The 22,275-nt window shown below is 44.5% G+C and overlaps 1 long non-coding RNA gene across 1 annotated transcript in view; it reads right to left on the reverse strand.

Moving 5' to 3' along the window:
• Window positions 1–4,096: 4,096 nt before the first annotated feature.
• Window positions 4,097–22,275, reverse strand: part of LOC311516477 — a 165,746-nt gene continuing 147,567 nt past the window's right edge. The window contains exon 7 of the long non-coding RNA XR_014710423.1: window positions 4,097–4,957. This is a non-coding gene — a long non-coding RNA (uncharacterized lncRNA). The remainder of the gene's footprint in view (window positions 4,958–22,275) is intronic.

Raw genomic sequence — 22,275 nt, forward strand, 5'->3', positions numbered from 1 at the left:
TTTTTAAATCTTTAAAGGGTTGTGTAAAGCAATGGTTCTCAAAGCCAGTCTGTCGCTTGTTAAGGGAAAGCCTCTGGTGGGCCAGACTGGTTTGTTTACCTGCTGCGTCCGCAGGTTCGGCCGATCGCGGCTCCCACTGGCCGCGGTTCGCCGCTCCAGGCCAATGGGGGCTGTGGGAAGCGGCGCGGGCCAAGGGACATGCTGGCTGCCCTTCCCGCAGCCCCCATTGGCCTGGGGTGGCAAACCGAACCTGTGGATGCAGCAGGTAAACAAACCAGTCCAGCCCGCCAGGGGCTTTCCCTGAACAAGCAGTGGACCAGCTTTGAGAACCACTGGTGTAAATGATGCTGTCTGTTCAGTCTTGTTAATTGTTATGGAGTAACTTTGGCCATCTGCAGTTATCATCCCAGCAATGAAAAGCATTACTGTGTCATCACAGGACATTTTCTAGCGACATTCAGTGACTTTCAGAGGCTTTAGCTATTTGTTTTATATTTAACAGAAATGTCCTTTTTACACCAGAACTGCAGTTCAGGTGTACCAGCCTATTAATATTATGGTTGAAAATGTACTAACTGCTAAAGGAAGCCCTTTGCACTTGTAACTTTAGTGCCCTCGTGGCCAAGATGGAGTCTGCGCCTGAAGGTCGTTCTGGCCAAGAGAAGGCATGCACAAGAATGCAGCAGGAAAAATCCCTTCCACCCCAAGGGCACCTGTTCCAAACCCCCAGAGTGAACACACGCACACCAGAAAACTACAGTGGATATCAGAAAGGGAAATATTTATTTACAGAGGGATGAGAGGAGAAAAACAACACGGGGAAATGTAGGGGAAGCAGTAGAACAGGGTTGCATCCAAACCAAGGCCACACAGGCCCAGTGGTAGCACAATCACACTCTGAACTGGCAGATGATCCCTGACTAATACACAATGCCCCGGGTTGACAATGCCTTGGATAGCCTGAATGGTAGCTGCTGGTTCTCGGTCCTTGACCTCCACGGCGGATACTATCAAGTGCCCATGGCACCAGAGGACCGTGAGAAGACAGCATTCATCTTCCCCTTAGGGTTTTACCAATTTAATCGCATGCCACAGGGAGTATCTGGAGCTCCAGCCATGTTTCAGTGACTCATGGAGTGGGTGGTAGGGGACATGCACCTGTTGGAGTGTCTAGTGTACTTGGATGACATTGTAGTGTTCGGGCACACTTTAGAAGAACACGAGACTCAGCTGTGTAAAGTTCTAAATCGTTTGGAACGTTGGCCTCAAGTTATCCTTAGATAAGTGCATCATCTGTGCGGTATGTGGGACACATAGTGTCTGCAGATGGTATAGCCACAGACCCAGAGAAGGTGAAGGCAGTAACCACCTGGCCGAGGCCCACGACTCTCCAGGAATTACTGTAGAGTCTGGGATTCTGTTGCTATTACCACAGGTTCATCAAGAATTTTTCGCATATCGTACATGCTCTCACAGAGCTCACCAAGGGATACCTCCCCACACAAATAAGAAGAAGGGAAACTCACCTCAGCATCAATATTTTAATGTGGGTGCACCTTTTGGAAAGCGGTGGACTGATAAGTGTGAAGAAGCTTTCCATAAAATCATTCAACAGCTCACTCAAGCACCTGTTTTGGTGTATGCTAATCCCACTCAGCCATATGAACTTCATGTCGATGCAAGCTACACCAGTTTAGGCACTGTCCTTTATCAAGAGCGTGAGGGCAAACTCCGATTGGTAGAGTTTGCAAGTCGAGGTCTCACACCGCCTGAGAGAAACTACCCTGCTCATCAAGTGGAGTTCCTGGCATTGAAATGGGCCATCATAGAGAGGTTCCATGACTACCTCTATGGGGCCAAGTTCACTGTAGAAACCGATAATAACCCTTTGACATACATCAAAACAACAGCTAAATTATCCATAGCAGGGCACTGGTGGTTAGCGGCACTCTCTACCTATGATTTCACTCTGCAGTATTGACCCGGTCGAACAAACATGGATGCAGATGCCTTGTCTTGGCGGCCTCACTCTAAGGATTTATCACCCAATGATCAGATGAATGTGAGGACCCCTGAATTGAGACCTTTATGCCAACGAGTATCCATTGTGGAGGAAAAGTCCACAGCCAATGAAGAACGAGCAACTGACTGTCCCGGTGAGCCATACCCATAGTCTACTCAAGTTTTACTAGAGTACAGGACCCTCAGCTGCCCAGACTAAAGGATCAAGAGGTGGAACATGCCCAGCGAGCTGATCCACGGATAAAGAACATATTTTATACAAAGGGGAAAGGATCCCAAGGCTATTCGACTGAGTCACACAGAGGAGACCCTTTTGCTGAAAGAATGGGACTGCCTATTGGTTTGGGACGGATGAATTTATCAAGGACAGAAGCATCCCCAGAGGCCTCACCCAAAGCAATTGATGCTACCGCAGAAGTACCAGTGAGGCCTTCCATGATCGAATGGGGAATTTGGGAGTCGAGCAATTGGAGGCCCTAGTTAAGGCAAGATTCTATTGGCCCCGGATGGGGCATAACATCGCCCACCATATTCGCACCTGCACCAGATGTATCCAACAAAAGACTCTTCCTAAGCAGGTAGCTCCTCTTGTCAGCATCACAAGTTCTGCACCCATGGAGCTTGTCGTTATGGACTTTCTATCATTAGAGCCTGCCGGCCGGGGTACTCAAAATATCTTGGTGGTCACTGACCATTTTACCCATTATGCCCAGGCTTACCCCACCAAAGATAAAAAAGCTTCCACGGTTGTCAAAATCCTGTGGGAAAGTTCTTCATTCACTCTGGGTTGCCCGCCAGCCTGCACTCAGATCAGGGACGGGATTTTGAAAGTCGGTTAATAAAAGAACTTTGTAAGATCATGGGGATCAAGAAATCACTCACCACCCCTTATCATCCACCAGGGGATTCACTGCCAGAACGATTCAACCACACACTACTGAACTTGCTGGGAACTCGGGCGCCGCAGCGGAAAAACTACTGGTCCAGCTCTGGCCTGTCCTTCTCGGGCAATTCCCCCCTGGCACAGTGCTCCTCCTGGCTCCTGTCCTGGCAGGTCCCCAATCGGCTGCCCTGTCCTTCCCAGACTTCAAGCAGGTTCTCTGCTGCTTCACTTTGGGAGGGCCTGCTTGCTGCAGCCCTTCTCTCTCTCTCTCCAGCTCCATTGCTCTACCCTGAGTTTCCGTCCTTTTTCTCATTCTCGCCCTCCCCCTTAGGAAAAAGATTTAAAGGGCCCATGCTCGCTAAACCTCAAGGGGTCACACACTCATAATATCTCAAAGTCCTTTACTACCTGAGGCAGTGACGGTTGAAGGTCATGAGTGAACTCCTACCTCCACTGAAGTCAGTGGCAGTTTTGTCACTGACTTCAGTCTTCTTCCTCCTTGCATTAATCCCTTCAGATGGGGTCCAGTCTATGAGCAGTCTCCCTCCAAGGAGCTATGTTCAGTGCCATATCCTGTATCACAGCATACGCTAGTATGTCTTTCTTTATGACATCCCACCACTTCTCCTTGGGTTGGCCTCTCTGTCTTTTGTCATTGACTTCAGTGGGGCCAAGATTTTACCCCAGGTTTTTAGAAACGCACACAAGCATTTTTAAGCCTAATTTACAAATGCATCTTCCATGATTGTGTATATAATTTCATGCATAGATGGCCATTTATGCATCCAGCACATTATTTGCACATAGTTATGATGATGATGTGTGTATTAACACTATTGAATGTATTTTTGCACATCTGATTTTGTGTGCACAGTTCTAAAAATCTAGCCCTAGATAACTTGCCTAACTATTAACTTGCCTAACTATTAACAAGGAGGCTGCTCCTGCTGACAAGGAGGCACTTGGGTGGCAGCCACTCCTGCTACATTTGGGAAATTATGGGGGGTGGTCAGACAATAGGGAGATCAGACAAGAATTACATAATGGCAGTAGACATTGAGATATAAAAAGTTAAAGCTTTATAACTGTTAAATGATCAATATCACATGTCACAATGTACAAATGATCAATATCACAAAATCACAATATCACAAATGATCAATATCACATGTCAGAATGTACAAACTAATCATCCTTAACTTAAACTCTCATATGTTCTCAAGCGGCCTCTTTCTCACTGTGCCTATCTGTAGAAATGTCAGTTGTTATCAATGGAAATATTTTTTAGTCGGTCTGTGTGTGTTCGGTGAAATCAGCATGCCAACACTTACCAATAAAACACTAATCCTTCTTAGCCAAGTCATGATCATCAACTGAGTTGGTGTCAGAGTCAGCAATAAAATTAGAGTCCACGCTCCCAGTCCTCTGCCCCAATGGCTGTACTACCATCCATCTCAAATATGCAATGCTGATTTTGTAGTGCCTTTGAGTTTTTGATTTAAGTGTGTGTGTATATGTATATAGGAGATGTTTTTGTGAGTGTATATACAATATAGAGAGAATATACATCATGTAGACAGCCAGAAGGAGAACTATTTGGGATTAAAACGTCAGTGCTCGCAGCTTCTCTGGCACATACACGACGAGCTGCAGGAGACCATGCTAGCATTAGCTTTTCTACCTCATCCACAATTCTTTCTGTTGTTTCCATAGAGTTACCACAAGGACAGCCGTGAATCAAGACCATAAACTGGGTACCAGTGTAACTTCTACAGCACTATTCCATGGGGCATTATCACATGATTTGCTACCAGATTGTGCCAACTACAGAATGTAAATGAGGTTAGAAAATATATATACTGTATACATTGTCAGATTCCAGGTGCATATGGTAGCATGGAGTTGCAAGAACAGCTCTGTAGGCTTAACCCACAGACAGACTCTGTTATAGCTGCTTTCCTCCTTTTCTTAAATACATATAGGCCATTGTAATATCTTCCTTCCAGGCAGTCCTTTCTTTTCTTGGCCTTTGCCCTGCTACCATCATTCTTTCTGCAAATGATGAAAGAAACAAAAGGCCAAAACATCAGAAGTAATTAACAAGCAGTTGTTTCAGTCCTCTGAGGTATGCCTCAAAGTGTTAGAGCTTCAACAGGAAAGCAGGTATAAAGGACAGGAATGAGAAGAGTTGGGGGGAGAAATGTGGTGCAGAACTGGAAAGAACATACATCAGCAAAAATGATGCCTTTGGCATTGTTGAGCTCTGTTTTATTAGTTGAAATAATGTCAGTGGAATCAACGATAAGTGGTGCTATTTATGCTAATATTATTTTTATAAGCTATAACTGTTCCAGTGGGTTGCATTGTTATAACTCCATTCCAGCTGCATGGAAGTCTTGAGTCACATGGCTTTGGGCTCCATCAGCTGAATAATATTAGGAGAAAATTCTGTTAACACTGAGCTATTCAACCCAGCATGGTCAAGTTAGCTAGACAGATATTTTAGACAGATAGACAGCAGAGGAATGTAAACCAATTAAACAGCATTTCCTAGTGCACCCAGCTGTCCCAAGAGTAATACAAGAGCTAATATAGATTGGTGGGTTTGAAATATATAGATAGCAACAATGTATAAAAGACACTGGTGAACCAATTCTTTGGGTATTATTAATATGGTTTGGATAATTAGTGGAAAGTTCTTGGTTCTGAACTGAGTTTTTTTGGTTTAAAAAAATAATTGCAAAATCAGAATATGTGGAACTGGAAATGAAACAAACAAAAAATCCACTAAAAACTAATTATGATAGGAATAAAATTAAAAATATGTCAATCAGTCTTCCATTGTAACTCTTCAGTATTTTTTTGTCTTAGGCAATATTTTAAAATGAACGATATGTCCATGCCTTCTAGCACTGCTGGCTGCGTTTCAGTTATTTAATAACTACCTCCTGCAGTACCTTACTATCGCACCAGAAGAAGGTGAGGAGAAGGGTGAAACATCCACTGCATATTAACTAATGTTAGCTATCAGTTGCTGTTATAATTTACTGCAATTATGAAACGGAAAGGGAAGGGTATTTTCTATTTGTACAGCGAAATTGAAGGCCAGGGAAAAGGGACAATCACCCTCCAATCAGTAAAGGGCAATCTGATGTTCGGGCTCATCTGAAATCCTGCCAGAGGTGGAGAATTTATTTCACTTGTCTGCCCAAGTAGATTGATCAACATGCATGCAAATCAGAGATAATATATAAGTAGAGCTGAACACATGAGAAAAATCTATTTGAGAAAAATTATTTGAAGGGAAAAATGCAAAAATACTATTGGCAATGAATTATTTTCATGCATTAGTTTACCAATTAATTGGCGATATTTGAACATAGTAATCTAACAGACTATTTTATTTTATGCTTTCTCCTCTTTCCTTATACTACAGGGATTAGATTATTTCCCTGAATTCTATCCAAAGGGATGGGGCTTAGCAGTCCTACAAATACAAGACTGCATTAGAACTATGGCCACAGAGTTACAACATGTGTGTACTTTCCTTTTCTACTACCCATTGCCATTATTCTAAGGTGCACTGTGGCTGACTGCAGTTTGCTATTAATAATCCTCATTACAAATGTCATGTTCCTCTCCCCGTAGGCAGTAGGGGAGCTTAGAACACTTAAGGGGAATGAAGGGGTGCCGAAGGTGACCGAGCCTGAGAAGAGTCAGTGAACATATACTGCTCTGAGAGGTTACAACAAGGTGGGAGTGATTTCTGTCAGGGATCCCAGCTCTCTGTCTGTCTGCCTCTGTTCCCATTTTCTGTATGGTTTTTGCAAATCAGTGTATGGTCCAGACTCCTCCAAGTAGAGGTATGTGCTATTCTCAGTTCATAGGCTAAGGGTGAAAGAGATGGCAATTGGGAAAAGCTGTCATAGATAGAACTGATTTGCTGGAGAGTTTTTTTATTTGTAATAGTGTGGTACTATCAGCACTCATTGGACGCAGCCATGCAAAGTCTCTACTTTCCCGGCCATATCCTCTCAACAGCCAGCACAATACACATTTGGGGTGGTGCTAACTATCTGATGGCCCCCAGGCAAAGGGGAGCTGCAGCTGCTTATGCACCTCTACTCCCCCTCCTAGCAACTGTCAACCACAAGTAGCCCTTTTGCATTCAGTGCCACCCAGGCAGGGCCAGCCTTAGGGAAAATGGCACTCTGGGCGAACTTGTATTTTGGTGTCTCTCGCCCCTGCTGCCTCCCCATCCATTACCCCTGACCCCCACTGCCTCCTCAGGTACCCCACCACCGCCATCACCCCTGGGCCTCACTGCTTCCACATGCCCCAGCTCTCCACCCATTCCCCTGGCCCCACAGGCTCCCCAGTCCCGCATTTCCCTTGGGCCTTGCTGTCTCCCCCACACATTGTCCCAAGTTCCCTTCTGCGGCCTCGCATCCCAGGCCCCGCCCCACTCCTTGCCTCTTAGTCATGACACCCCCCTGACAACAGCACCCTGGACGGTCGCCCATGTCACCCAGTGGTAAGGCTGGCCCTGCACCCAGGGATGAGTTGAGCCCATATTTCCATCATTTGTGGAAAAGCTAGATGGTTTTTAATATTTTCCAGAGATAAAAAGCAGGTTTTTTTAAAAAGTATTTTACATGTCAATATTGTGAGCGCCTGCCTCCCCTGCACACCTCCTTAGAGCAGGGATCACTGCTGCAGAGGCTGTGCTTCAGTTTCCCGCCAGGCCTGCAGCTGATCCACTCAGACTCCAACACCTTCTGGCTTGAGGTGACTTGGCCCTCCAGGAACATCATATAAAAGTTCTACCCCTTCAGGGTATGCAGAGTCCAAAATAAACACAAACAAATACACTCTTCTTCTCTCTGCCTTCAGGAGGCCCTGATAGGTGGCAGTCTTTCCTCAGTTCCTAGCCCCAGCCAGTCTTGACTCCCACTCCAGTAGCTCAAGGTTGCTCTCCCTCCCAGCCAGACAGCAACTGAGCTGGGCTCTTCCCTTTTAGCTTCTCCCTTTAGGCTTGACACCTACTGCAGGTGTAGCTGGGAAGGGCTGAGAGAGGCCACAGGCTTTCCTTAACCCCTTCTTAACCAGGGTGGGGTATGTGTGCACCCCATCACAATACTCATGAAACACTTGACATTTTCACACAACACTCAATAAACCAGAAAAAGCAACAAACACTTAGTACTGAGGCAACTCTACAAAGTTGGCTCCACACACCTGAATTCTACATTCTCCTTTTCACATCTCTTTGCAACTGTGGATTCTACTGGGTCAGGCCGACCTTTTCTTTCTTGCAACTGTAGGAAACTTGAATGACTCGTATGCTCAGTTTCCACCAGGAAAGTGCATGAACGGTGTAAGATTGTTCAGGTGTGGGGGAAAAAATCCCTTCTTAAGTGAATATATACTGCAACTATAAGAAAAGTAACAGTGTTTTTGTCTCCTGAATTGTGTTTAAAAAAGTGTTTTCGACATCAAAGGGATAGTCATGATAAGGGCTCAGAAACAAAGGTATTGATTTATCCTTTTGGTCCAAGTATTTGCAGCCTATCATGCTGCCTTCCCTTAAATGTTACATCAAATTATGATCCCCATCGGTCTGCCATAGTATGTGATTTTAGAAGCAACAGAATGTGATATAGCGATTAGACTGTAAAGCGCTCAGGTACAGTTCTTCAGGGCCAATATCTGTTATCATTTCAATGACAAAGGCCCACTCTGAAATGAAACCAGTGGATCAAGGTGAAGTAGCTGGCTAAGTGTCCATTTCATTAGCATACTGGTACTTACTGGGCGTTGGCAACCAGCCAAAGAATTTTGTCACATTAGTTCTCATCAGCTTCCTTTCCAATTTTCCTTTTGAATATATCCGTGGTTAAAAACAGAAATGCATAAAGATAGAAGGCCTTACTACCTAATACAGCATACTGCTAAGACATTTACATTTTAAAATTACACAGTATAACTGAGTTTCTGAAGGTCTTGGGGAGGAGAGACACTCAAATGCTTCAGAAAATAATAGTTTTGAAAACTAGGAGAAGCAAGGTGCTGAATTGTGTGCTCAGAGTCTCCCCCCCTCATTGGAGTGTATAGACACTACAATCTCTTGGCTGGCTTCCTCGAGTCTGGAGGAGACTGGCCTATTTGCCAAAGGTCAAATGGCTCTACAAAAGTCTGCATTGTGGGTTCCCCCAGACCTGGAATGCAACAAAGAGGGAATGCTGGATGGCTTGCCTGCCAAAGACCAACTAGTTTGGCAGAGAGAGAATGCTTCAGGGTAGTGAAAGCAAAGTGCTGGCGAGCTCTGAAGAAAGAGGTTTCACTCTAAGCTGAGGGGGAACCCAGAGCTCATTGAGAAGGTACATGCCAGCAGAGGGCTTTTTTTTTTTAAACTTAAGAGAAGGAACAACATGACCTATTGCTATTAACTATAATGTGTTACCTAGCATGCTGGGGGTAGAGGACAGAAATTTCAGCTTTTCTATGGCTTTTGTGCACCATGTATGTCAAATCTATAATTCTGTGGTACAGTGGGTAATGCACCCTTTTGATAGGAGTGTGCTAAGTTAATGCTCTGATCTAATTTATAAAGCAGATAAATATTCAGGTCCAGTCCATGTGCATTGACTGCCATCTTGGCTGACACTGAGAATTAAGAACCTAAGAACAGCCATACTAAGTCAGACCACTGGTCCATCTAGCCCACTATGCTGACTTCTGACAGTAACCTGTACCAGAGTTTCAGAGGGAATGAAGAGAACAGTCAGTCAGTCAGTGAGTGATCCATCCCCTGTTGTCCACTCCTAGCTTCTGACAATCAGAGACTAGGGACACCTAGAGCATGCGGTTGCATCCCTAATCATCTTGGCTAATAGCTATTGATGGATCTGTCCTCCATGAACTTATCTTTTTATTTTTTTGAACCCCCGTTACAGCTTTGGCCTTCACATCCCCTGACAATGAGTTCCACGGGTTGCCTGTGCATTGTTTGAAGAAGTACTTCCTTATGTTTATTGTAAACCTGCTGCCTATTAATTTCATGGGGACCTGGTTCTTGTGTTAGGTGAAGGAGTAAATAACACTCCCTTAGTCACTTTCTTCACACCGTTCATGATAATTATTGAACTGGGGACTTCCAAAGCATGAGTCTCTACAGATTGAGCTAAAGATCCAGGCTCTCAAACTATGAGCTGCAATGGACTCATTCTATGAGGATCACGTAGAGGAGGACACAAAATAGACACTGATCAGTGGATTACACATACACAGCTTTTCTTACAAGGGTCTCTTATTTTTAAGACACACACAAAACAACCTTTACCTGACTTTCAGAAGCAGCCACCAAATTTTCACCCAACTTTGGCAGGTGCCAATAACTGTGGGTGCATTTCAGCCCTCCCTAGTGGCTCAAAACCATATCAAAAGTGTGTCAAGGTCATTCTCTTGTGTTCCTCCATTTTTTTTCATGGCTTCAGTTGGAGTTTTCCTAGGCTAAAGACCAGCATGAGGCATTTTGCCATGCTAGACAATTCCTTCCCCTTGGAAAATATTTGAGGATAGGAGAGATGAGCAGGCAGCCAAAGCTGCACTAGTGTGACACTTCCTGGCTGGTATGGCTGGATGCCCTTAAAGAAGGAAATCAAACCATTAACCTGGGCTGGAAGGGCAGCCATCACAGAGCAGTGATAATGAGGCTCCCAGGTGAGGAGGCATGAGGGGAGCATGAAGGGGTCAGAGAGGAGGCTGGGCCAGAGTTATCCCAAAACAATCTGTGCCTTGGGTGGCCTACACCTAATGCTGGTCAGGGCTGTGTAAGGCATTGGACCCCCCACATAAGGAATTACCATCTCAGACCACATAAGGAAGTAAGGCCATGGCTACTCTACAAAGTTCAATTGATGCAAGTTATGTCAGTGTACAGATCTGTATATCGCTTGGGTGCATGCACGCTTGGCTACTTGCATTGGCACTGCACATACTCGCCTTTGGTGCTTGCAGCAATACAAAGTGCAGTGCATCATGGGTAGGTATCCCAGTGCACCACAATGACACTTTACAAATTTTTAAAAAACTTTCCCTCAAACTTCATCTCTGGCCATCACTAACCACCTCGGTTCAAACATGTAAAAATGGCTCCCAGCCCTCTGTAAGTTAAGACAAATGCCTTTTGGGACATTTTTGCAGTACTTTGTGGGTTGTCAGAGATTCACCCAGGGATTTCTGGGAGCTAAGGTTCACGCTCCCACCATGCCACTTTCTCCATCCCATGATACTTTCCACTTCCCGTAATTTTTTAGGATTAAAAAAAAAATGCCAGCAATCCTGCACACGCTTTTTCCATCTATGCCATCTCTCTGGCAGAAATATGGACCCAGCAGAGCTTAGCACAATTCTCATGTGCATTGCTGGTACAGGCCCCCACAGTTTTCCAGTATTAGAGCCTGAGGGAATACAAACATAACTGTGGTGAGGAAGTCTCAGTTTGCTGCTGGCATTGGAGGATCAGCTCCACATGGTAGAGCACCGTTTCTGGGCCCAAGAAACGAGCAATGTTTGGTGGGATCGTATCGTAATGTAGGTTTAGGATGATGAGCAATGGTTGCAGAATTATTGGCTGCAAAAGGCCACATTCCTGGATCTGTGTGCTGAGTTTGCCTCAGTCCTCCAGCATAAATACACCAAAACAAGATCTGCATTGACAGTGGAGAAATGAGTGGAAATCATGCTCTGGAAACTTGCAATACCTGATTGCTACTGGTCAATCATTTTGGAATTCGAATATCCACAGTAAGGGCTGTTTTGCTCCAAGAGTGTAAGGCCATTAAACATTTCCTGCTACACAGACCTGTTATTCTTAGCAGCAAATAGGAAACAGTGGATGGATTAGCAGCAAATGGATTTGCAAACTGTGGTAGGACAATAGACAGCACACACCTCTATTTTCGCACTAGCTCACTTAGCCACAGAGTTCATCAACAGAAAGGGCCACATTTCTATGGTTATACTAGGGCCTAATGGATCACAGGGGGTGCTTATCATTGTGGGCTGGGCAGGGAAGGTGCATGAGGCTCACATCTTTAAGACCACAGGCCTTTTCAAAAAGCTGTAAGCAGGGACATTCTTTCCAAATTGGCAGATTACCACTGCGATGTAAAACCCTTTCACCTGTAAAGAGTTAAGAAGCTAAGGTAACCTAGTTGGCACCTGACCCAAAATGACCAATGAGGAGACAAGTTACTTTCAAATCGGGAGGGCGGGGAACAAAGGGTCTGTCTGTCTGTCTGTGTGATGCTTTTGCTGGGAACAACTCAGGAATGCAGCCTTACAACTCCTGTTAGTTAGTAAGTAATCTAGCTAGAAATGCATTAGATTTCCTTTTGTTTAATGGCTGGTAAAATAAGCTGTGCTGGATGGAATGCATATTCCTGTTTTTGTGTCTTTTTGTAACTTAAGGTTTTGCCTAGAGGGATTCTCTATGTTTTGAATCTGATTACCCTGTAAGGTATTTACCATCCTGATTTTACAGAGGTGATTCTTTTACCTTTTCTTTAACTAAAATTCTTCTTTTAAGAACCTGATTGATTTTTCATTGTTCTTAAGATCCAAGGGTTTGGGTCTGTATTCACCTGTACAAATTGGTGCGGATTGTTATCAAGCCCTCCCCAGGAAAGGGGGTGTAGGGCTTGGGGGGATATTTTGGGGGAAGACATCTCCAAGTGGGCTCCTTCCCTGTTCTTTGTTTAACATGTTTGGTGGTGGCAGCATACGGTTCAAGGACAAGGCAAAGTTTGTACCTTGGGAAGTTTTAACCTAAGCTGGTAAAAATAAGTTTAGGGTGTCTTTCATGCAGGTCCCCACATCTGTAACCTAGAGTTCAGAGTGGGGAAGGAACCTACCCCGGCTCATGAAGCCATACACTGGTCACCTTGACAGCACCAAGGAAAGATTCCACTCTTAGCTCAGCAGGTGCAGAATGACAGCTGAATGTGCTTTTGGTACCTGAAGGGCTGCTGGTGTTGTTTACTCATCAAATTAAATCTCAGCAAGAAAAACATTCCAGTGCTGCTAGCCATGCTGTGTACTGCGTAGCTGTGAGGCAAAAGGGGAAAAGCTGGCACCAGGGTGGAGGGGAGAGGTGGACCAGCTGTCTGCTAAATTTGAACACCCAGACACAAGGGCTATTAGAAGAGCCAAGTGTGGAGTTATGAGGCTGAGGACGGCTTTAAATGAGTATTTCATAAGTTAGCCACAGTAGAGTTATCTGTTGCTTTCATGAAATAGTGCTGGTCTTGTGTACTCTAGTTTGTATATTGGCTGCGTTTTTGTCTGCTGCTATGAATTCTATAATGCATGGGGTACGAGGAAGAGCTGGTAGGCAGGCTGTGAGAACAGACTGGGAGCAGAAGAAGAGCTCTGGTTGAAAAAGAAGACACCAGAGCTAAGTAGGGATTCTTGTGGGATAATGGACTTTATTTTAGGACCCTGAGGATTAAGAACTTTTTGTTATTAAACCAGCCCCAGGCAAGGAGGTAGTCTTATCCACCTGAAAGCCTGTATGCAGTTCTTAAGAGACCTACATGGGTGGGGGGGGCCCTAAAAGAGATGGGGTGCCTGTAAAGGCAAGGGGGCACTCAGTAAGTGGCCACTCCCCTACAAACCCTTTTTGGAATTTATTCCCTATCCAACATTATACCAGTAAAGCGATGAAAACACTGCTGTCTTAACTTATGGAGAGGCTGGGAGCCATTTTTACATGGTTGAACCAAGGTGCAGGTGATTAGTGATGGCCAGAGATGAAGTTTGAGGGAAACTTAAAAAAAGTTTTTAAAAATTTGCAACGTGTCATGCATGTACACACTTACCCATCTCCCTTCCCCTTCATTAACAGGCTCATCTGTGCTCAGCTGGTGGTGCTGGCTAGACACCAGTGGAGACTCAGTTACTGACAAATGTCATAGTTTGAGTTCCCTGCCACATCTCCCTCACCCTCCTCACCATTCATGGCAGGGGTCTCAGTCTCCTCCAAGGTATCTGCAGTGGCCAGTGGTATCCTGGTTAGATCATTGCCAGGTAAAGCATGCAGTTCATTGTAAAAGCAGCAGGTCTGCAGGACAGCACCAGAGTTCTTGTTGACCTCCCCTTGCTTTGCGGTATGCTTGGCATAGTTCTTTCACTTGCAGACGGCATGGCTGCTGATCCCCACCATGCTCCTTTGCCAGCATCCCCCATGCAATCTGCTTGTACATGTCACTGTTTCTGTGGCTGGTCTGTGGCTGGGCTTGAACAGCCTCTTTTCCCCACAGCCCCAAGACATCCAGTACTTCCTGCCTGCTCTAGGCAGGAGTGTGTCTGGTAGCTCTCTGTGTACGTGGAATCAGCCTGGTTTGTTGAGCAGTCACTGGCTTTCGTGGGCAAGTGGGTAAGTGTGCTCACCAAGGTGGGTAATCAGGAAAAGGCATTTCAAAAACACGCAGCAGTTTTAAAGGTAGGGGAGTCTTCCGATCTCTGTGACCCTGGGCCATAGAATTCAAAATTGTAAACAGAGCAGTCACTGTCATGGGGACACGGATGTTGTAGAACATCAGCTGTCTACATTTGCACTGCATCGACCCAAGTAGGTTGACTGTGGCTCTGCATGGTGGAGAGGTGGTTTTACTGCCTGTCTGAAAGGGCTGCTTACGTCTGCGGGAAACAAATGTTAATGTAGTCACATTCATAACTCTGTCAGTGCAAGTGGACTTACATCAACGTAACTTTTTAGTGTTGTTAACAGGCCAAACCCTGAGTCCATTATACAGATACACATCAGATTCTGCCTGGTCCTTTCAGTTGCGGTGAGGGAAGGGCACAAGAAGAAGGCCCCTCCCTCCTGTTCTTGTGCTTGGAGAGTACAGACACTGCTTCATCTCTACTTCCCTGGATGCACACCATACCCCAAAGAAGACAGAAGCCAGTCCTAAAGCTGGCTAGCTATGAGGGTGTAAGCTGCAACCAATAAAAGGGGTCTAGCAGGCTGCCTGAGAGCTTGAGGTAAATATACCTCATGGTGCTCTTGTGAGTACTGCTCAGTTGAATCCCCAGGGTCTCATTCTCTAAGTTGGAAAGGCAGCATTTATACCCACTGTGCACTGGTGTGAACAATTATACCAGGTGCAAGGCAATCAGACCTGAGTGGGCATGTCTACATTGCAGTATAAAACCAGGTTCAAACTCAGGGTCAAACCTAATCCCCCTTTCATCTACACACAAATTGTGTTAACTCAGGGCTTGAACCCAGGGACCAAGGACTCCTCCGGGGCTGGACGTTCTGAGCCTTAATCAAGCCAGTACCCAGGGTTGAAGCCCTTTTGCTTTGTATTGTAGATAAAGCCTACTGGACTTGTGCTCTGGGAGTCTACCAAAAAGTATCCCACAATTGGTTTTTATTCATCCTTATTCAGCCAGGTACCCACTGCAATCAAGGAGAGTTTAGCCTGAATAAGGACTAAATAAAAAATAAGGACCTTACAGTGTCACCCTTACTCACATTGAGTCATCCTATGAGTATTTACTCATAGGAGTAATATTCAGGCCCTAAATAAGGACTAGGATTTGACCATATATGTTTTGATGAGAAATGTATAAAGAATGGCCATGGGTATTTTAATAAGAAGACTATTCTATATTTAACAATATTAAAAAAAAAGTCTAACAATGTTACTTAACCCACAATACACATTTCAGTTTTAGAGTGTCAATAGCCATGTGCAATTCAGTGTAATGCATAAATACCAAGGGATCACGTGTTTCATCTGCAATATGTTTCAATTGGTAGAAACAAGAAAAAGTATTTACTTTTCTGCCACATGTTAAATTCACTAATAGTCAGAGTGCTGGAAGGAAAAAATGAGAAATCTTTTCCTTGGGTTAGCAGGGAGAAAGCTAATATCGGTCAGTGAATCCTATTATGATTATTATATATGACTCTGGGTCAGATTCATTCACAGATTGCACAGCTATTACTAAATAAGACTTCAGGTGGCTATATGTGAGTTTTTGTAAAATGTGATTGGGTTTCAGTGCAGTGACTGCCAGGTAATGGATTAACGAGCTGTCACTGTGAAATTCATTCATTTCTCCTTATCATTCAGAGAGCAGGTGTCCTGTCACTCTCTGCCAGGCTGCATGCACAGTCCAGGAAGACATGCAGCCTTCCACAGAGAAATGGAGGCAGCAGCAGATTTCATTTATCAGTAACAACATTCTGTTCATGAATTCTGACCTTTCATATCCGACACCTATGCATCCTCAATCAGCCTCTGCCATTGACTCCGGCAATTTTTCGGTTGAGTGTGATGGTGGTAAATGCACTGGAATAGGATGAGCGCTCAGTACCTGTGAATTTTTGAAAGCTTGGAAGAAGGGAAAATAGTATGTGCACATATGTAAGTGCATGTGTTTGGAGGACACAGGGACTATGCTTCATTGAATCGCATTCTTTGTACGCACATGCACATGTGCATTGGCTTCAATGGCATTGCAGGGTGGGGAAAGTCAGTGAAGGATTTGTCTTGCTCTTCTCAAAGGATCAGCCAGTCCCACAAACCTCTGCAACACAAGTGGTATAAATTCAGGGACAATTAAATTATGTGAATTAGACTGGCAGTGGGATTTTTTTCTTTAATAAAAAAGCTAAACATGATAGAGAAGGTGTTTTGTTTTATATAAAAGAAAAATAACAGTTAGCACTGGGCCAGACAGGGTTTTTTTAAAATTATTTTTTGTAAGAAAGCCAATAAAATGTTTGGCTTGGAAAACTAAAAAAGGGTGAGAAATGAATTCTATTTTGACCTTCAACTCAACAGCCTGTCTGATTGAATCTCCGAATACGATGAGAGAGTGCTTTCTTCAACTAGGCAAAACCTTGGTGAGACTGCATTTCCTACCCTCTCATCGCCGTTTGTTTACACAGATTGTTTATAAAATGACCTCAGTGGCTTTAATGCATCAGCTACAACTGCAGCATTCCCATTGCCAGATCTTGGGGAAGTCAGGATAAGGTTGGGAAAGGGTAGTGATCACCAGGCAAAACGAAGAATAAATTAGCTCAATACTATATTGTGTTTCCAATGTCCTTCCATGAAAACAAGGCACAGTAGTACAATATTTCAGAAGGGAACTTTTGAAAGGTTTTGTATTGCTCCAACCCTCTGGTATAAAAATATGCATGTAGCTTTGGATTTTGCAAAGTAGATAATTATCCCCAGAACATCAAACTAAGGTGGGGATTTCCGTCCCTCGCCCCTAGTATCTTTGGTGAAGAATGCCCTTCTGTAAGTAAGTTGGTTGAGGTGTTGTGGAAAATGAAGCAGTTTCTTTGACAAGTATTACAGAATTGGCTACCGAATGAAGGCTGTCTTGCCTGAACACCTCATTTGATTTTCATAAGAAAATGTTTCCTGCCAGCTAACAAAAGGAGCTAGTATGAATTGTAAACCAGATGAATTGTTAAACAAGTGCAAAATCAAAGTCATCCTGAAAATAAAATTATTCACTCTCTATCTTGTGCCTCTCTAATACTCACAGAAGTTAAGGATGTTGAAAATTCTTTTCAGGTATCCCTATCGGGTGGATACAAGTACTCGAAACATTGAGGGTACCTGCCAAACCCTTTCTATAAATATTGGCCACCAAAGCATTTGTGCTTTGTAGGTATGTAACCACATATCCACTGTCATTCCTGAAAGTGTTACCTCTAGGACTGGTATTCAGTGAGAATTACGTTACTTTGTAGCTCTTCAATGTGACATCGAGAACATAGGTATTTTGGAGGTACCCATATTGCGGTTGAGGATCATGTGACCATCTCATCATGTGACTACTTAATGAAAAACCCATCTCTTGATAGGAAATGCAGTACTGATTTCTCAAAGCTCTGCAAATTTAGGCCTTCCCCACTCAATACCATGATACACTGAAAATAGCATACTTCCCTTAGGAACATATTTTCTTTGGGTCCCCTAAAACAGGGTCTCTGTTATAGCTCTTTGTGCTGCTCCAGCGCTGCTAAATGGCTGTAAAGCTGCCTTAACTGGGCAGTTGAGAATTCCCCTAGCTTGGGAAAATCTCTGGGTGGTATACACAGAGGTCTAGCACAGTTGGCTCTACTCCACAACCTCTCACTGCCTGAGAGCATGAAGTGCAAATATGGCCATGGGAGAAGAGGGCATGGTAGAGAGCCACTGTGTTTTGGCTAATCCCCAGCTGGGGTAACTCTGAACAACCCTAAAGCTGCTCTAAATGGCACCAGGGGATAAATCAGCTCCCAAGACATCTTGTGATCAAAGATGTACAACGCTGGTGATGTACAATCATCTTTGCCTCTGCATCCTGCAACTAAGTACAGCTCAGTTAGACCTAAAGATTGGGCCTAAAACAGATATTCCAATACAAAAATCTGCTACCTGTGTGTAAAGATAGCTGGGACCCATTTAGTGCATATACTAAAAACACAGGAGATCCTGAGCTGAGAGTCTTTTTAAAAAACGGAACACTTCTTTGTACTTAATATTTGATGATTAATCCTGGCTGAGAGCTCAAGATGCTATGCAATATAAATGTCAATTAAAATATGAAATAAAAATGTACATGGCAACTTTAACTTGAACCAGAGCAAATATTAAGTCAACTTAAAAAATAAAATATGTATATGCTTATAAATGATTTAGGCCATTTCTGAAGAATCCTACATTCTTAACTATACCCTTAGTCATGTAAAGCCGTGCTTGCTTACTTAGGGTATGTCTACACTGCAAAGAAAAACCAGCGGTGCCGAGTGTCAGAGCCCAGGTCAATTGACTCGGGATTGCAGAGGTTAGAGGCAGGGCTAAAAATGCAGCATAGCCATTCCCACTTGGGCTGAAACGCAGAATCCAAGAGCCACCCCCCTCACCAGGTTTCAGAACCTGGGCTCCAGCCTGAGTGGGAATGTCTACACTGCATTTTTAGCCCTGCAGCCCCAAGTCAATTGACCTGGCCTCAGACTCAGTGCCGTGGGGTTTTCCTTGCAGTGGAGAAATATTCTTACATGCTTAATTTTACGTTCTGTGAGTAGTCCCACTATACACACTGTGTAAAACTAAGCATATGAATAAGGCTTTGCAGGACCAGGGTCTATATTCTTACAGTATCTCTCATATTTGCATATCTACTACATATATTACACAAAACAGAACTTCACCAAAGTAAAAGCTATATGACCAAACATTTTCATATGATGTATATGTGCTTTTTAGGTGTTCATAAATGCATACGGTATGTACATATTTTTTAGAGCCTGGGCCTGATTCTCCTTACACCTTTATATAGCCATTTGCACTTGTATTAAATAGGCCTGAAATGCTATCACTGGTGTAAGGAAGTGAAGAATTGGTAGGGTTTATCACCTACATTTCACTCATTTACGCTACATTAAGACATGCAAAGTACAAGCGTTTGGCGACTCTGACCCATTTTATTTCAGGCTATGTCTACACTACAGCTTATGTTGGCATCACTTATGTCATTCGGTGGGGGGGGGGGGTTGAAAACAAACATCCCCCTGAGCGACATAAGTGACACCGATGTCAGCGCTTGTGTTCACAGGGCTATGTTGACGGGAGAGCTTCTCCTGCCAACTTAGCTTCTGCCACTTGTGGAGGTGGTTTTATTATGCTGACGGGAGAGCTCTCTCCCACTGGAATATTAGGATAATTTCCTAAGACATCTGACTAGGAGCTTCTTAACCATACTTTTAATGTATATTATTATGAAAAACAGAAAGGGCCGAGTTAAATTGCTGTGACCCTATTGTGCAAAGATTTAAGCACAGGCTTAATAATTTTATTAAGATAATGTTGAAATAAGAAACGATACAGAGTTCAAGTATAGAAGTTTCTGGTTGTCAGTGGATAAGGTACAGATTATCAAGGGGTACGAAATTCAATTTAGGAGCTGGTGGAGTAAGGATTACATAATAAGCTGCAATCTCCCCGACTGGGGGTAAAAGTTTAACCGGTCAGAGTACAGACATTGAGATATGGGGGTAAGTTATCCACATAACGACTATGTTCAGGTGCGGAGTATAGTGAGTGGATACGATGGTGGGGATGGGTCTACCCTCATTTGCTGGGATTTAAAGTTCAGTGGGTTTATGGTTCCAGTTCATACGGTCCAATGGGGAAAGCCTCTCAGTCTCTTTCCCACAGTGGGTGCACAATGTCATAGCGGCTCACTCCTCCTGGTACTGTCGGTGGCCGGTGATGTGCTCGATGTAGATGTCCCTGGACCATCGGATGGTGTCCGAGACCATGAGGCGCCGCATGAGCCGTGTGTAGCGTCTACCGATCCCGCAGGTCCGCAGCACAGGCTCGTTGCAGGGGTCCCAAGCGCCCAGGGTTCTGACGATCAGAGCGTCCAGCTGCACCTCGTAGCCCTTCGCTCTCAGGGTGTCGGCCAGAAGGGTGTATTTTTCCAGTTTCCGAGCTCGGGCTTCTCGGAAGGCCAGGGTCCTGTTCTCGACGGGGACCGTGATGTTGACGAGGATGATCTTTTTCTGGGCCTCGTCGGAGACAACCACGTCGGGTCGCAGCAGGCTGTCGGTACCGGGGATGGTGCAGTTCACGGCGACCTCCCGCAGGCGCGGTGCGATGGCTTTCACCAGGCGGTTCTGGATGGCCTTGTGGCGCAGCTGCCAGGCTCTGGAGTGGGGCTTGCAGCTGCACAGGACGTGGGGCAGGGTCTCGTTGGAGTAGCCGCACTTCCTGCAATGCTCGTCTCGGTTCCCATGGCGGACGGCTCCGTTGAGCGGGACGCAGTGGATGAACCGCCAGTCGGCGAAGCGGGTGAAGCTGCCCCCGCCGAGGAAGTGGTTGCAGGCGTCCCACTCGCTGGTCAGTTCGAAGGCTTTTCCCTGATCCTGGTACGCTTCAGGGCTTCTATGTACAGCGAGTGGATGGCTGCCTTCAGGGTCCTCTCCAGCAGGCCCCTGGCGCTCGGGGTGATGATGGTGTTGTCCTCAGACCTGATCTGCGGCACCAGGACTCCCAGCTCCTGGCGCTCCTCGCACCACTCCCAGCGGTAGCCGATGCGCTTCCCCAGGCGGCGCGTGGCATTGTGGGCGCGGGACCACAGTGAAGTGATGTTGCCCCCGTCTCGGCCAAATTACACAATGGGTCTGTTTACACTGTAGCTGGGAATGTGCTTCCCAGCTTGGGTAGAGAGCCACGCACTAACAGGTCGCTGAGGTTAGAACACAGGGAGTCTGGGTATTTTTGTTTTCAGACAGCTATATTTAGCACACTAGCTCAAGCAGAGCTAGCATGTCTCCCAGCAGCCATGTAGACGTACCCAGTGTGAGTAGTCCCATTGACTTCAATTGGAGTATGCACATAATAATACATATTATATAGCACTTTTCATCAGTAGATCTCAAAGTGCTTTGCAAAGAAGGTCAGTATCATTCCCCATTTGTAAAATGAGGATAAACTGAGGCACAGAGAGGTGAAGTAACTTGGCCAAGGTCACCCGGCAGGCTGGAGCCAAAGCCAAGAATAAAACTCAGGACTCCTGAGTCCCCGTCCAATGCTCTATCCACTAGGTCACACTGTAAGGTTAAGCAAGTGTATCAATCCATAGGATCAGGGCTTACGTGCATCTTGATTTCATTTTACACTTGTTTGTGAATGTATTGATTTGAAATAGTATGAAAATCAGGAATGACTGTCTTTTCAATTCCCAAAGGATACTATGCTCCCAAAAGTTTTGGAAAGTTATTTACACTAGACAATAAACCCATTTTTCAGCCTCTTGGCACACACATATCCTTCAATCTCAAAAATATGAAAATTATGTTTTCATAAGACAAGCCATCCAATTGTCTCCCCGATGAATAAGAAAGCAAATAATTTTCCATGGGAAAACTAACTAAAAGAAAAATAATTATTCTTTTTGCTCATTTTCTACTCACTTCTCCACTGTCCTACTGTACACTCACTTTCGGTAAAAACAAAAATAAGCAGGCTTTTTATTTTAGCATGTTTTAATTGGGCTAGTTACCCGTCATTTGCAGTGTGTTATATGAAGTTAACTATACAAAAAAGAAAACCATTTTCCCATCAGTTTTCTGATTTCTATTGGCAGCTTTGACCTTTGGTCTATGCTTCAGAAGGAAATGGTAGCTCCAAAAATATGCTAACCATCCACCCTTTTGTTTGCATTCTATTCAGTGGTTTACATAAATATTCAAGATCTATAAAGAAAGAGTGGAGCAAAATGCCTGACATTCTACTTCACATTATTGGCATTCCTTTTGGGACTGGGATAAACTGATA

Source organism: Lepidochelys olivacea (genome assembly GCF_965140295.1).
Source record: "Lepidochelys olivacea isolate rLepOli2 genome assembly, chromosome: 2".
NCBI lineage: Eukaryota > Metazoa > Chordata > Testudines > Cheloniidae > Lepidochelys > Lepidochelys olivacea.